The 13421-nt window shown below is 33.3% G+C and overlaps 1 protein-coding gene across 1 annotated transcript in view; it reads left to right on the plus strand.

The window, feature by feature from the left end:
• The first annotated feature begins 5807 nt into the window (after positions 1-5807).
• The window catches only part of LOC126919933 (leukocyte receptor cluster member 8 homolog), a 61621-nt gene continuing 54007 nt past the window's right edge, over positions 5808-13421 (plus strand). The window contains exon 1 of the mRNA XM_050729662.1: positions 5808-5943. The gene's annotated coding sequence lies outside the window, so the exon portion shown is untranslated. The remainder of the gene's footprint in view (positions 5944-13421) is intronic.

The raw sequence follows: 13421 nt of genomic DNA on the forward strand, positions 1-13421 counted from the left end.
TGAAGATTAAAGATTAATTTATCGTTAGAACGAGGAATCGGCTATTCTTTATGACGCATGTCAGATATCAAGACAGCTGTCCACTTAACTTTCTTGTATAATTTATACGTTATGTTGGCTCTCTCTGACCTATCCTAATCCAACTTCATACATATCTACATATACGTTATACATACGCAGATGTCATTAACAAGCACGATAAATGCAGCTTTTATCTTCGTCGTGCGTGCAGCTAAATTTGGACTGCTTTTCTTGCAATTAATCGTATTAATAATTCCAATTTGCATTAAGACAGTCCGTCCACAAGTTTTAAATCTTTGCGATTGGCGGTCAGTCGATACATCGATACAATTCATGTTCAGAGACGTCTCTAAACTGTATGCGCTGGAAAGCAGTTTTAAAACGTATCCTTTATTGTAATTTGCACCAGTTTGCTAAACAATTCAGCCAATTTAGAAATAGCCGTATTTAGATAACAAGCAGCGAATCGAAAATATCGTCATTATGATTCTTCTTCACGACTATACATGTATGAGTTCTTTACTCGTGTAGTTGGTAGTGATATAGACGTGCGTAGTTGACGTGACAATTCCATCTGCTTTTTATTACATGCTCTGATTGAATTCGTACGTAACGCAACATGTTGCCATTTGACAGCTCCATCGCAGCGCACAAATACGCTTCCTGTTAACTGGATTATTATTAATACCTTTTTAAAGAATCTGATAGATTTAGTGGATTCCGATAACGTAATCTAAATCGGATCTTTTAAAGTTATTGAATTCTACAATACATAACTGTTAAAAAAGTATACGAGAAATATTTTGGTGGAAGGTTTAAACGATCGATTCAGATTTGAACAGATGATAACGATATTCCTCGAGGGACGACAAATTTGATCCTGCACTCGAAGATGGTATGCCGCTGGGGGTAGCCATCCACATGTTATTTAGCAATTAAACTAGAAAAATTTACCAGATGTCCAGCTGGACAAATTGTAAAGTACAAATTAAATAACAAAAAAAAAGAAAAAAAATTTGGTCGTGCATTTGTCTATCACGCGTTCGCCACGCTTCGCTACGAATGAAATGATTTTTAATGACTAAGAACTAGCATGACTGTCAATCGTGAACAATCTAACGCAGTTTGGACTTAGATGGAATAAATATCATTGACGCGACTAATACCTATTGTGAAATTGGCGAGTATCATCGAAATAATCCTGCGATCTTATCAGGGGATTTCACATATATAGTGATTTTGATTGCGAGCATAGAAAATTCTGCTGAACTGATAATCAAATGGTTCAACAAAGCAACAGGGAGCAACTTAATCGCGCGAAATCGACTCGACCTTGGCATAAGATCTTGGATTCTCAACAAGGACAATATTATCTGACTGGGGAAATTCCCTACTGCCGTCTGCCGCGACCGATTCGCTTTTTCAAGGGAAACCAGTCTTAGCCATGTTTCTGTATCGGTTTTCTACCCTCCATACAGATGTCGGTGTAAGGTCTTGCCATCGACCGGTTACCGACCAGTTATGTAGCCGTTTAAAACTTGAAAATCACAGCACGAGCGCAGCATTTCATTCGTTTCAAATAGTTTTCTAACCATTCATCTTCTTAGAATTGTCGGATCACTAACTGTTCATTCATGCTGAATCATACGGATCATTTACAATTTATAGCGAATTATTTACCTGTTGAAATTAATCGAATCGCAGTTAATTGACAAATGCTGGTAAGTTTGGTCTAAATGTCGATTACCGATTTGCAGATAAAGCGGGATTTTCAAATTTTAAAACTTTTCATATACCTATATATGTACTATATATTTTCTTATGATCATATGCGTACATGGTATGTCCACGCAAACCTATACAAATATAGAATGGTATGTGGTAAAAAAATAGCTTGCGACGTATACTTGATACAAGTATCGGTTTTCGATTACGTTACATTTCTTCTTTTTCTTTTTTCTCTATTCGGTAATAGATTAATATTAACTACGACGAAATATTGCGTTCACATCGAACTTATTTACTGACAATATGAAACAAACTTGCTTGTCATTCGTATTTTCCGCCTATCTTCCCATCATCTTCATTTTGAAATTAGATCGAACAAGAAACGTGGTTTAATTCCTTTCCGATGTACCTTTCTAATATATCTACATTCTACGTCGTACTCAAATGACACTGAAAGCGCGGATGCAGAGAACTCCGACCGACCGAAATCAATACCACGTTGGCCTACTACGTCGTGGCCTTCTTTTCAGCTAAATCCATTTGCCGTGAAAGACAATAACGGACAACCAATACATCATTCCCTTTATTTTCTTTAGAATACAAAATATCTAATTGACAAGATTTTTGCGCGTCTTCAAAGGTAAGACTCCGTGTGTTTAATCGATAATGATTTCATCGTTGATATCTATTTACCGTATAAAATGAGAAAAATAATGAATAAAAATTTTAGCATTTAAAGCTAATAAATACAGAAAGGATTTGAAAACTTGCCTAAGGAGTAACTTATAGAAAGTGAGTAATTTATACATAAAGAAAGACGCGTTGTAGCATGCTAAGCAGATTTAACTCTTTGAGTCATTAGTGTAAGGTTTCTTTGGGGGAAGAGCGATTGAGCGCTCGTAGGAGGTCTCTCTTGAGCAAAGAAACGCGACAAGAAGTTTCAAATTTTCTAATGGAGATGATTATTTGATCGGACTAGTGCGAGTGCAGTTGAAGCCATTTTATTAAAATATTGGATGGTCATAAATGAAAGATAGCAGTAAGGTATAGGACTGATATATCTCTTTTTCATGTTATCGATCTTAGTCAAAGTTGTTGCGCCATCCTGGCGCCCGCGCCTGTGACTACGTCGTAGTCTTCTTCTATGATATTGGATTAGTCTCCATTTATCATTATTTATATAAATTTCAAACAGCTTACGTTCTTTTAAACGTCCATTTTTATCACATGATTTAGCGTCTGTTTATATCGATCATATGTGGATAAAGAAGGCTAAATTTTTATATTAATACCTAATTGGAGAGAGAGAGAAAGAGAGAGAGAGAAAGAAAGAGAGAGAATGATGTCCTTGCAATAGGTAATTAGTTCTTAAATAAAAACGTTCCTGTAAATTGCATCGTTTATTTTATTTAACCACCATATCAAACGAATGCTAATATCTTTTATCGAATAAAGTAGACGTATTAGATGATACACTCTATATGTCTAGTTACATTTCATATCAACAAAGATATTATTAGAACATGGCGAATAATTGAGTTTATTGGTTGACACATTTGTTATTCACTAACTATTATCTTTTTAATCGAAGATATGTTTGTACATTTTCGTGTTAACCGGCTGTTTTAGTAATCGTAAGGTCTTACTTCAGAAAATTGTTAATCATAGATAGTGATATTCTATGAAAACTAAATGCTGCAAATTAAAAAGGTAAACGCTTATTATTACTATATGTTATTAATATTATTATTTGTTGTTTCGGACTCGTGCATGTCCTAAGGTTCTTAGAAACCTTAAAATTTTATTTAGCAACTAACTGTTGCTTCGTTATCGCTTATTAATTTTTTAAGGTCATTCTCTTATAGTCTTTACAGGATTCGAATGTTTCTTTTCTTTTTCGTTAATTTTTTATCATAAGTCGACTATGTTGTCGACGTCTATTATGACATTATATTGTCAGCTGAAAGCAATTAGCTTGATGACATCTATGAATGATTTTGAACTCTTCGACTTTGAAGTATTCGTTGATTACCGACCGAGGACTTAGGGCGTCGCTCGAACGATAAAACACGGTGATCTTTGTGCTGGAAAGGAAAGAAACCCTTCTGCACGTTTTATCGTGCAGACTTGTACTTTCGAGTTCTTTCCGCACTCGTTCGCAATAGTTGTGGCTTCTGTTCGCTTATGAATTTTTCGCAGTTTTGTGCACAAAACCATGTTTATTTAAACATTTGTGAAAAAAATCGCAAAATTTGATAAATATTGTAAGTGCCTCTAACATATATGGCAATATATAAAACTATACGATACATTGTTAACAACATTTCGGTAGTTTTTCATTAGAATCTACCTGTATTATAAATTTATTACCGCAGTGACGGTAATGTTTATCGTAAATGTATACAATGATTAATTATAACGCGAATTGTTACAGTTTACGGTCTAATTTCACTCGATCTATTCAATTGTTTGATTTTGCATTTGCTCTATAGCATAGGTTAGATTGTTAGATGTAAATATGTATTTGTTTAATCTGTTCTCAATTATTTTAGACAATAATTTTTAATACACATACGATGTACAGTAAACGAAATTAAATATTTGTACGTTTATATTCCACTTTTTGATTCGATTCATACTTTTGACACATACTTTTATGCGAAAATGCTGATTAGCAAAATACATTAATACATGAATACTCATAATTCGTTTATGCAGGAAATATTATTTGTTTTATCTAACTATATAATTATAAAGGAGTATTGCGTTACACACTGAGTTAAGTATGTTCATTGTTTATGTAGATAAAGCGCAATCTTTTTGTTTCTAAATAAAAAAATTTATATCAAAATATGGCCATTACATATGCATGTAACGGTTGTAAGAAATGGTGGTATTAAATATCGGTTGTGTTATTCGTATCTAAACGTGATCAACAATGGGAAGAATAATTTCCTCTTTGCCCGCATTCATGGGAGATATAAGCATTTGTGCATAGATAGATAGGTATTTAAAGATCCTCGTTGCATTCAGAATGTGTCACGTGACCGTTGGCTAGCTGCCGTTTCTTTGCCACAAGTACCTACATCTACATACGTACGTAGTACATACTTACCTCCACGTATACACGCTGAATGTTGTGCTATGTAGAAAAAGAGAAATCTTCTATCTACAGGTCATTTCACGTGTCCATTTCGTTATATTTTGCAATTAATAAAAGAGGTACGTGCTGACCGTCAGTTTTGTTAAACGATTTTATAAGTTTAATTTTATTTCTATCGGCAAGATAAAGGCTCAACTGTTGCATTTCAGATGTGTTGCTGACCGAAGTATTAACGATTTATTTAAATATATTTGTCCCTTGGCATATAGAATGAATGATTACATTGATTAATAGATCGGGAGTAGCTGGCGCCTGCTTGCCTGGTTATTAACCCGTGACCTTTATGCCACAATTAACAACGTGGTACTTTCCATTCAGTAAATTTCCACATTTATGATGTTTCCTGTAAACAAATGTAACAATGTTATATATTAAAAGTTCAAATACAGGTCCTATATTTTTACCAATTTATGAAAACAAAATGAATTGCACGATTACAATCACATTCGTTTGTCATAGATTCTAGATGTAAGAGACTATTAAATTATTCAACGGAAACAGAGTTTAGTTTCTCTATGTTCTCGATCTCGATTTCTGTGTGAAAATTAATATCGATAGCTAGTCAAATTTATAGATTTCAATTTCGTTTCAATTCGAGATATCTCATCGAGATGGTGCTACTATCGATTGGATACCCCTATCTATAATAAATAGTTCTTTTCTTTTAGTGGCGTAAAGTACTTACTACTAATTGATAGGAAATACGTAACGAACAATGTGATAAAACATTGAATGGCAAGTTTTGCATATTTCTAGATTAAATATGGTAATTAATTAATGTAACTAGATAGAGTAATTCATCTACTAGGTTTTGTATAATTATCATTGATATCTAAATACGCAAGCATGTATGTACTTATGTTCTTCTCATTTGAAACTTCCTCTAGTTCGAGTGGTCCTTGTGTAGCACACGTTACAGCACGAAGAGAGTATTGACCGTCTCAGCGGGTACAGTGGAAATTTCCACTGCCCTACCCCAAGACTTTTAGTGACTACTACATACACTTTCTAGTCGCGGTCGTGGTGTATATGTAAGTAACTGAACCCTTAAGTCTACCGTCTAATTTAAAGATCTCTTCAATCTGTAGTGATTTTATGTTCCTCTATTGGATGACAATTTGATATAGTATCATAAAATTTAATGATAACTAATTTATCAGGTATTTAAATGCAAAATTTCATGTATATTTCGTAGTTTACATAAAGTTTATAGAATGCACAAATTGATATTCAATAACAAGGATAAATAAGTTATGGTATTTTTTTATAATATTTGAAATATATGCAACGTTGCATTGTAAGACAATCACGAAATAATATTGCCTTTCGCATGTTCAAATTACAATGAATTGAATGATATTTCATTAGTTAAGTCTACAAGTATATAAGGAGTCGATTTGATCGATATATAAATTTTTAACATTATGTATCTACAATCTATTTATGTACGTATTTTTCCCACAATAATGCGTTTTAGTGTTTTCTCACCGTATTGATTTACATATCGACTTTGGGTGTCAATGAGAACCACTGACAGGTATGTAACCACATAGCATTCATTTGAAATGACGTTCAAGATAAGTTATACAATTTTTTTTTTGATAGATCATTTGATTTTGAATGAAATATTCTTGAAGTATAATAAGTACAACATTGCGCATCTTTATGACTTTGCATATCTGTTAAGGCAGTAGTGTTAATCGCGATAGAGAAAAAGGAAACCTAAGATTGGCGCTGATTCAATAAGTTAATCGAGAGAAATACAAGATACCAGTATGCGCCTATTTTTAGCTAAACACTGTCCTTCGGTTTTGCGCAACCACATGAAAAGAATGCTATTTGTTACACTCTGACTGCAACGTCATATTCAGATATCTATGCATGACAATATTTACATGCATATATTACAATACGTAAAATTATATTATGAGAAATATATGTACATATTACAGTTTTAAAGACATGCGTAGTAGCTCTTAAGATAATTTATATTATTTAAAATGACGTGCCTAGTAAAAATAAAATTATTAAATTTTCTTTTTATTAATCTATCATAAATATAATATATCAGTGGCAATAGAGGAGAACTATATAATGAATAGATTTCACTTATATTTAAAGAAATTTAATATTTGTTACTGGCTACTGGTATTGTAGAATTCTCTTCACCAATATCTGCGATGGCATCGTGTTATAAATTGTAGAGGGCGTAAAAAACCTTTGAATGGTTGGCATTACAGAACATGAGACGCAATGTTCAGTAAGATGCCAAGTACAAATCACAGAGGGCGTAAGAATCACTTTAATGTTTCCCGAGATCGGTATTTTCAAAGGAGCTTCCGTATAATGTCAGAGACACGGGACAAAAAATAAAAATACTTTTGTGCTTTAATGAAAAATGAGGAAATTAAAATGTAAAAGCAATATTAATAAAACCAAATTCATTTTATTTCTTTATATTATACACATATTTACATCTATCAAGTTTCTTATTGTATTTTGTCCACGTGTGGCTAAAACTATATGGTAAAATAACGAACAAAACTTTTTTACCATCAAACAACAAGTGAAAAGATAGTTGAATCGAACTAACAAGTACTTTAATAAATAAGAACTAAGTCGATAAATAAGAACTGCCAAACTGATGGTTTTACTTTTACTTACAAACAGCATCTCGTATCTTACTTAATCCCCGTAGAAAATTGCTATTAGCGTCGGAGGATTGTCGGCTAATTGTTATTCTTTAACATTGTAATGAAAAATAGACAGGAATGTAGCAGTTTTGTTCGTGATTGGTGTAGTGTATAAAAAGACACAGGAAAACGTAGGGTACTAAAGAATCATCAAAATAATCGAGTAATAATAAATATATCGCAAGTGGAAAATGACGTGTTACGTTATTTACTAAATTGCTCAACATGCATGGTGTGCCGAGCCACCTGCTCTCAAGCAGATGCTTTGGAGCACAGATTTTTTATTTATTTCCTCTGCTTAATGTCCAGATTACAGTAATGAGAATGTAGGGCGGAGAAATTTTGCTCTGTTTGTTCTCAATATTTTTGGTTACATTCGTCCGACAAATTCATTTTACCAACATTTGCCAAGAAATTCTTAAGTTCATGACCCATTGATAATACACTTAACCATACCTCCGGTAATAAAAAAACAAAGGATGTATTACCAGATTGAGATTTTTATGATCTACGAACTATTCTCGCTTACATAAGGTACAAGTAAAACTGGTTTTCAATTTCTTATTTTCACTACCGCCAATTTATACCACTACAACGTTTAGTTTTATTTAACGCAAATGTAAACATAGACTTTTCCTTTTTTATCTCTAAATGTATTGCGGATTAACTCTCACCCCACGCACCTTTTTCTTCTCATACCATCGTTTTGTAATCATATCGGCCACAATTTTATTTGTATATTTGCAAAAATGATAGTTTTTTTACTTTCTACCTAATAATAATAAATAATAATAATAAAGCGTCTAATGACAGATCTCTGAAATATATGCACTTGAGCGAAAACGTAGCTACCTTTTCCTTAACGAATTTCCTTTGACGATGGTCTTAAAGAATTAATCTTGTGTAAATTAATCAGAAGAAATAAGTAACAAGGTTTATTTTATCATACGTCTTCAATTGAAACACGTGATTTATAAGTCGATCTACATAGTTTGCTAGGATTGTTCTTGCACAACGATCGTTTCAAAACGCTAATAAAGAGGATCTTCGTGCTATTCGCCAGAGAAAAACCACCATACGAGTATAGAAATCGAAGTGAAGGTGAGATTGCAGTAACAATCGCTGCCGGATAAACATTTTCGTAATGACTCGTGCATAGTCCGTACGTATTGATATTTCGTTTGCATCAATGTCTAGTGAATTGATAACGTTATCGTGTTTCTCGTTAATCGTGCTATACATTTTATTCCATTGTCGTTTTCTAATCTTCTAAACGCACGTGAGATAAAAATACGAAAGAATGACAAGATAATTTTCATCTACACGAACATACAATTATGACATGGTTATATAATATTAGTTAAGATCATCCACGATACTGTTTTTGGAATATAAAATGAAAGATATATTTGGAAATTTGTACACACCATTGAACACGAAGAAAGAGCAGGAAGGACAATTTTTCTTGCAGTTAAGTCGCATTAAATCATGCAGTATTAGGTATTTCTAGATCATGTAATTCGCGTTAATATCGAATAATTGTAATTTTCAAGTAACTATCAGAATAGTTACTTAATAGGTGCTTAATTTACTTATAATTATCCACTCTATATGCTCATTACGAAATAAAATGACTTGTTCTTAGCTTTCAGTGTAGTATGTACTTTATTCTGCGCTTAAAATACGTACAATTTATATTCAATACCTTACATTGAAACTAAAATAAATTATACTACATTTAGCATAACTATAATATAAATGATATTAAATTAAATTATTACATTTTTCATTATTGGATAGTGGAGTATTTGCATCGAAAAGTTGCGAAGTATATAGACTTTCAAAAATTAATTTAATCGTATCAAAAGTATAAAATACACTGAATACTTAAATAAACTAAACTAAAATATACTGTTATACCGATTATAAGAAATTGAAATAATTGAAATTTGACTTGTCCACACTTTCGTTATCGAAGTATACATTTTTTCAAAAATAAACCGAATATCGAATATAAAAAAATAATATCTAGTATTTTGTAACAGACGATATTATTAATGTACTATACTACAGTAGCTATATAGCGTCATTGTATTCGAGATAATACTTTCTACGAGGTAATACTGTTTATTAAATAATATCGATCATACGGAAATTTCCTAGTGGTATATTATCATTTAAATAGAGCATTTATTAAGTCTCGTTTGACATCAATTATTTTGCCGAGCTGGCGCATTGTGCCGTAGTTGTCATATAGTCGTGACTTTTTTTTTTCTTCTCGTAGGAGTCGAATAAATTATGTAAAATGCTAAGAAGCTGCGTAACAGATCATTGGGTGTCCGAACAAATGGTAATGTCGATTGTATTACAACCAACGCCACGCCCTAGAATTATATTTACGGCCTCTAACTTTGCATGAGGATGTATTATTTATTCTATACATTGCAAAAATCTCTTAGAATTCTTAGAACAGGCTCCATATTTGTTTTAATACTATAATTTGCCAAGTGAAAATAGACGAAACGATAGTATTTTCCTTTAGACAGAAAAGAACACGACGACGAACAAAAGTAAAATGAATCGAAGGACTAGCAACAAACAAAATCCTTGTCAAATTTTGTAACTTAACTCGGAACCACGATTGAACGATAATTTTGAAAACTCTGTTCTGAAAAGTACACGAAGAAAGTGGTGTAAGGAAGTAACGAGAAAATTTCTGGATAAATTGGTAAAAGTAGAAGAAGGTAGAATGAGGTATTTTAGGTTCACTGTATCGAACGATAGAGTCGTTTCATCCGGATAATTTACCAATTACTTCCAATAGCTAATCGATACTGGAGAAAGATTTTAAGTGTATTTTTCTATATTCTCGGAAGATTCAAGAGAACCCCGCTGGACACCTGATAATCATCGATCTCGATCGCAATCGTGTTATCGTTAATTACGAATAAAGTATGGTATAATTTAGGGAAAAGTATCGTGCAATTGTCGATGAAAAATAGTAGGATGCAATGTGACATGACGTGAGTAGAACATACTTCGATCTACAACGATACGTATACATAAATCATACAATAAAGATAAGGTGAAGTATGTATCCTTTGAAAAACTCGACGAAGAAACCTACCACGACAAGATGAAGTCTACTTTGAAGACTTTCAAGGAAGTCCATAAATGGAACCTCGGTGCAAACAAAATGTAGGAACGACGTTTTCTTCGGACATCAACACGAAAGAACACTGTATTCGATATTATAATAGAAGATGTTACTATTTATTCCAATGAAGATACTTTAATTACCACGAATCTATCGCGGTATCTTCGTTTTTGAACGTACGTATACTACTATTGTAAACAGCTATTGATAATTATAATTTAACCTTATTTAGGAATCTCATCGTTTGAATATGACATGATTTATTTAGCAAGCAACCTATTTATTCTCCAGGATGCTTGTCAAAGTCAAAGATAGATCGTTGGAAGGTTTAACTTTAACGAGCATTTACGAGTGGGTCAATGCTTCTTATGGTAAGCAGAGGCCGCAGCAAGTTAGCGGCGTCTCTCGCTTCATGAACCAAGCGACTTGTTCACGTTATTCTACTTAGTCTTCCTAGTTTACAGGGATGTCTGCTGTAAAGAAATTCTCATTATAACTGGTAATATGATAATCAGATTGCGACAACGACGCTGGCAAAACAATTTTCTCGAAGATATAAGTAGGCATCGTGATTAATTGGGGCAAATTAATAATTAAATTAATAATCAGATTAATAATCAAAGACAGTTCAATTTTATTTTTTGTCCCGTTGAACGTTAAAATATTAAAATATGAAAGTGGAGAATCACACAAATCGTAGATATTAATTCAAGAAATACGAAAAAGGGTGTTTGCGATCGTATCATAAATAAACACCTGTACATTTCTTTGGTGAAATCAAATAACAAATAGATGCCCTGCCCTCGGTTGCCGTGGATCACTGATCACGCGGCAAGAAACGAGATAGAATCGCGTAAAGAAAGAACCTAAGTTCTTAGGATTAATAAAAACGTAGCGTTGTAAAAAAAGAGAGGAATTAACTAAATGAAATTAGATCTTTCTGGATTATACTTGCAGTTAGCTCTGACGTTAACGAGAAGAAGAATAGGTTTTACAGTTACATGTAGTGGTCGAGACAGGAGTGAAATGAAACGCGCGGCCAGATATGATCGGCGTTGCTTGTTCACCCTTTAATCTCGCGGCACGAGCTGTTTCCTGTGCGCACCTCGTGAAGATTTTTCACTGCGAATGGGATTCATGGAATTGCACGTGTAGGCAGTTGCGTCCGTGCATCGGCAATTGAACGAACCGACGACGATGATTATGACGATGACGCTACAATAGCACTGGTTTCTCTGTTGCGGCTTCTTCGAACGATTCTCTAGCGTTAGCTCTATTGCATTTAGAATGGCAATTTGCAGACCATCATCGTTTGTCTTCAAATAGAATTCTAATTATTACAGTCTTGTTATCGTAAGATTTTATCGACCAACGAATCGCCGAATTACATCGAACAAGATCATACAGGATCTACGTAAATCAAGTATTAACAATGTCTGTCGAAACGGCGAAATGTTCCAACTTTCCATTCGTAACTTTAGACTAATCGATTCGTTTCGTGTGGATTGCCGCCGGATGAACGATTGCTCTTAAAACGGTCACATTAATTCATTGTCATCCACAGAATAGACGCGATTTCTTATCCACTGTTGTTCGATGCAAGCACAGCTAGTTTTTCCAACGTACGTACATAACTGGAAACTACGAAAGCCAGGGGCGATAAAGTCTTCGTTATTGGAGAAACTACACGCAATCGATTCGAATACGTTTTGAGGATGTTAGCTTGGGAAATAGGATTTGTTGTGTTTGTCAAAAACTGTAATCAATTAACGGGTAAAATTATTTGAAAAAATTACAGTAATCAGCTATATGTGTATGTGCACGTAAGAAGAAATATCGAGGAAGCTTGAAGTTATAGGAAACGTGAATTGTACGCGATTTTGTGATTCTTTTTTAATTATAAAAAAGAACCTGGGAAAACTTCAAAATCGATAACTTGACAAGCTTAATAACAATTTCGAGAACGATAATTGAAAAGCGAGAAAAGTTTTAAAAATAATCACTTAAGTTATAAGAGTCGATGATATTTAACTTGGAGAGAAATCACGAAACCGTTCTCTTTTTGTGGCCTTACGTAGAGCTACAGACTATTTAATGACCTCGAATTGAGCGATCCTATATTTTCCATAATTACTAAAATTGAGAATTATTAACGATGAAAATTACAGAGTTGCACATGGCGAAGCAGTGGAGGGGCACGAGTGTAAAAAGGAGACGATCGTTTCCGTTTATTAGGAACGGTTAATCGTTTCCAAATAAAAGCAAAATCGTCGGATCGTTCGAAGAAACTTCCTTGTATGTAAATACGTCTTAGGAAATGCGCAATAGTTTCTAATCGTAAGTGAAATCCTGTCATTCTTGACGAATACAACTTTATCGACCAAAATTCTGTTACGTAGATAGCAAATTTTCTCCTTTTTCCTCTTTCGTTTCTACGGTGTACATTTAATTACTAAAATCGCGTGCATAGCGAATGAAATCTGTTCCAAGATCAGCAAGCAAGGCTGTCAATAGTTTGAAAGAAAACATCGGAATCGAACCAATCTTTAAACTTCGTGAAATTATAGGATTTGTAATAAATCCTTGGAATTTTCTCTAAAAATATTAAAAACTACGACTCAATTATATAAATTGGCTGAGAAAAGATTACAAGTAAAAT

This window comes from Bombus affinis, chromosome 9 (assembly GCF_024516045.1).
Source record: "Bombus affinis isolate iyBomAffi1 chromosome 9, iyBomAffi1.2, whole genome shotgun sequence".
Taxonomy (NCBI): Eukaryota; Metazoa; Arthropoda; class Insecta; order Hymenoptera; family Apidae; genus Bombus; species Bombus affinis.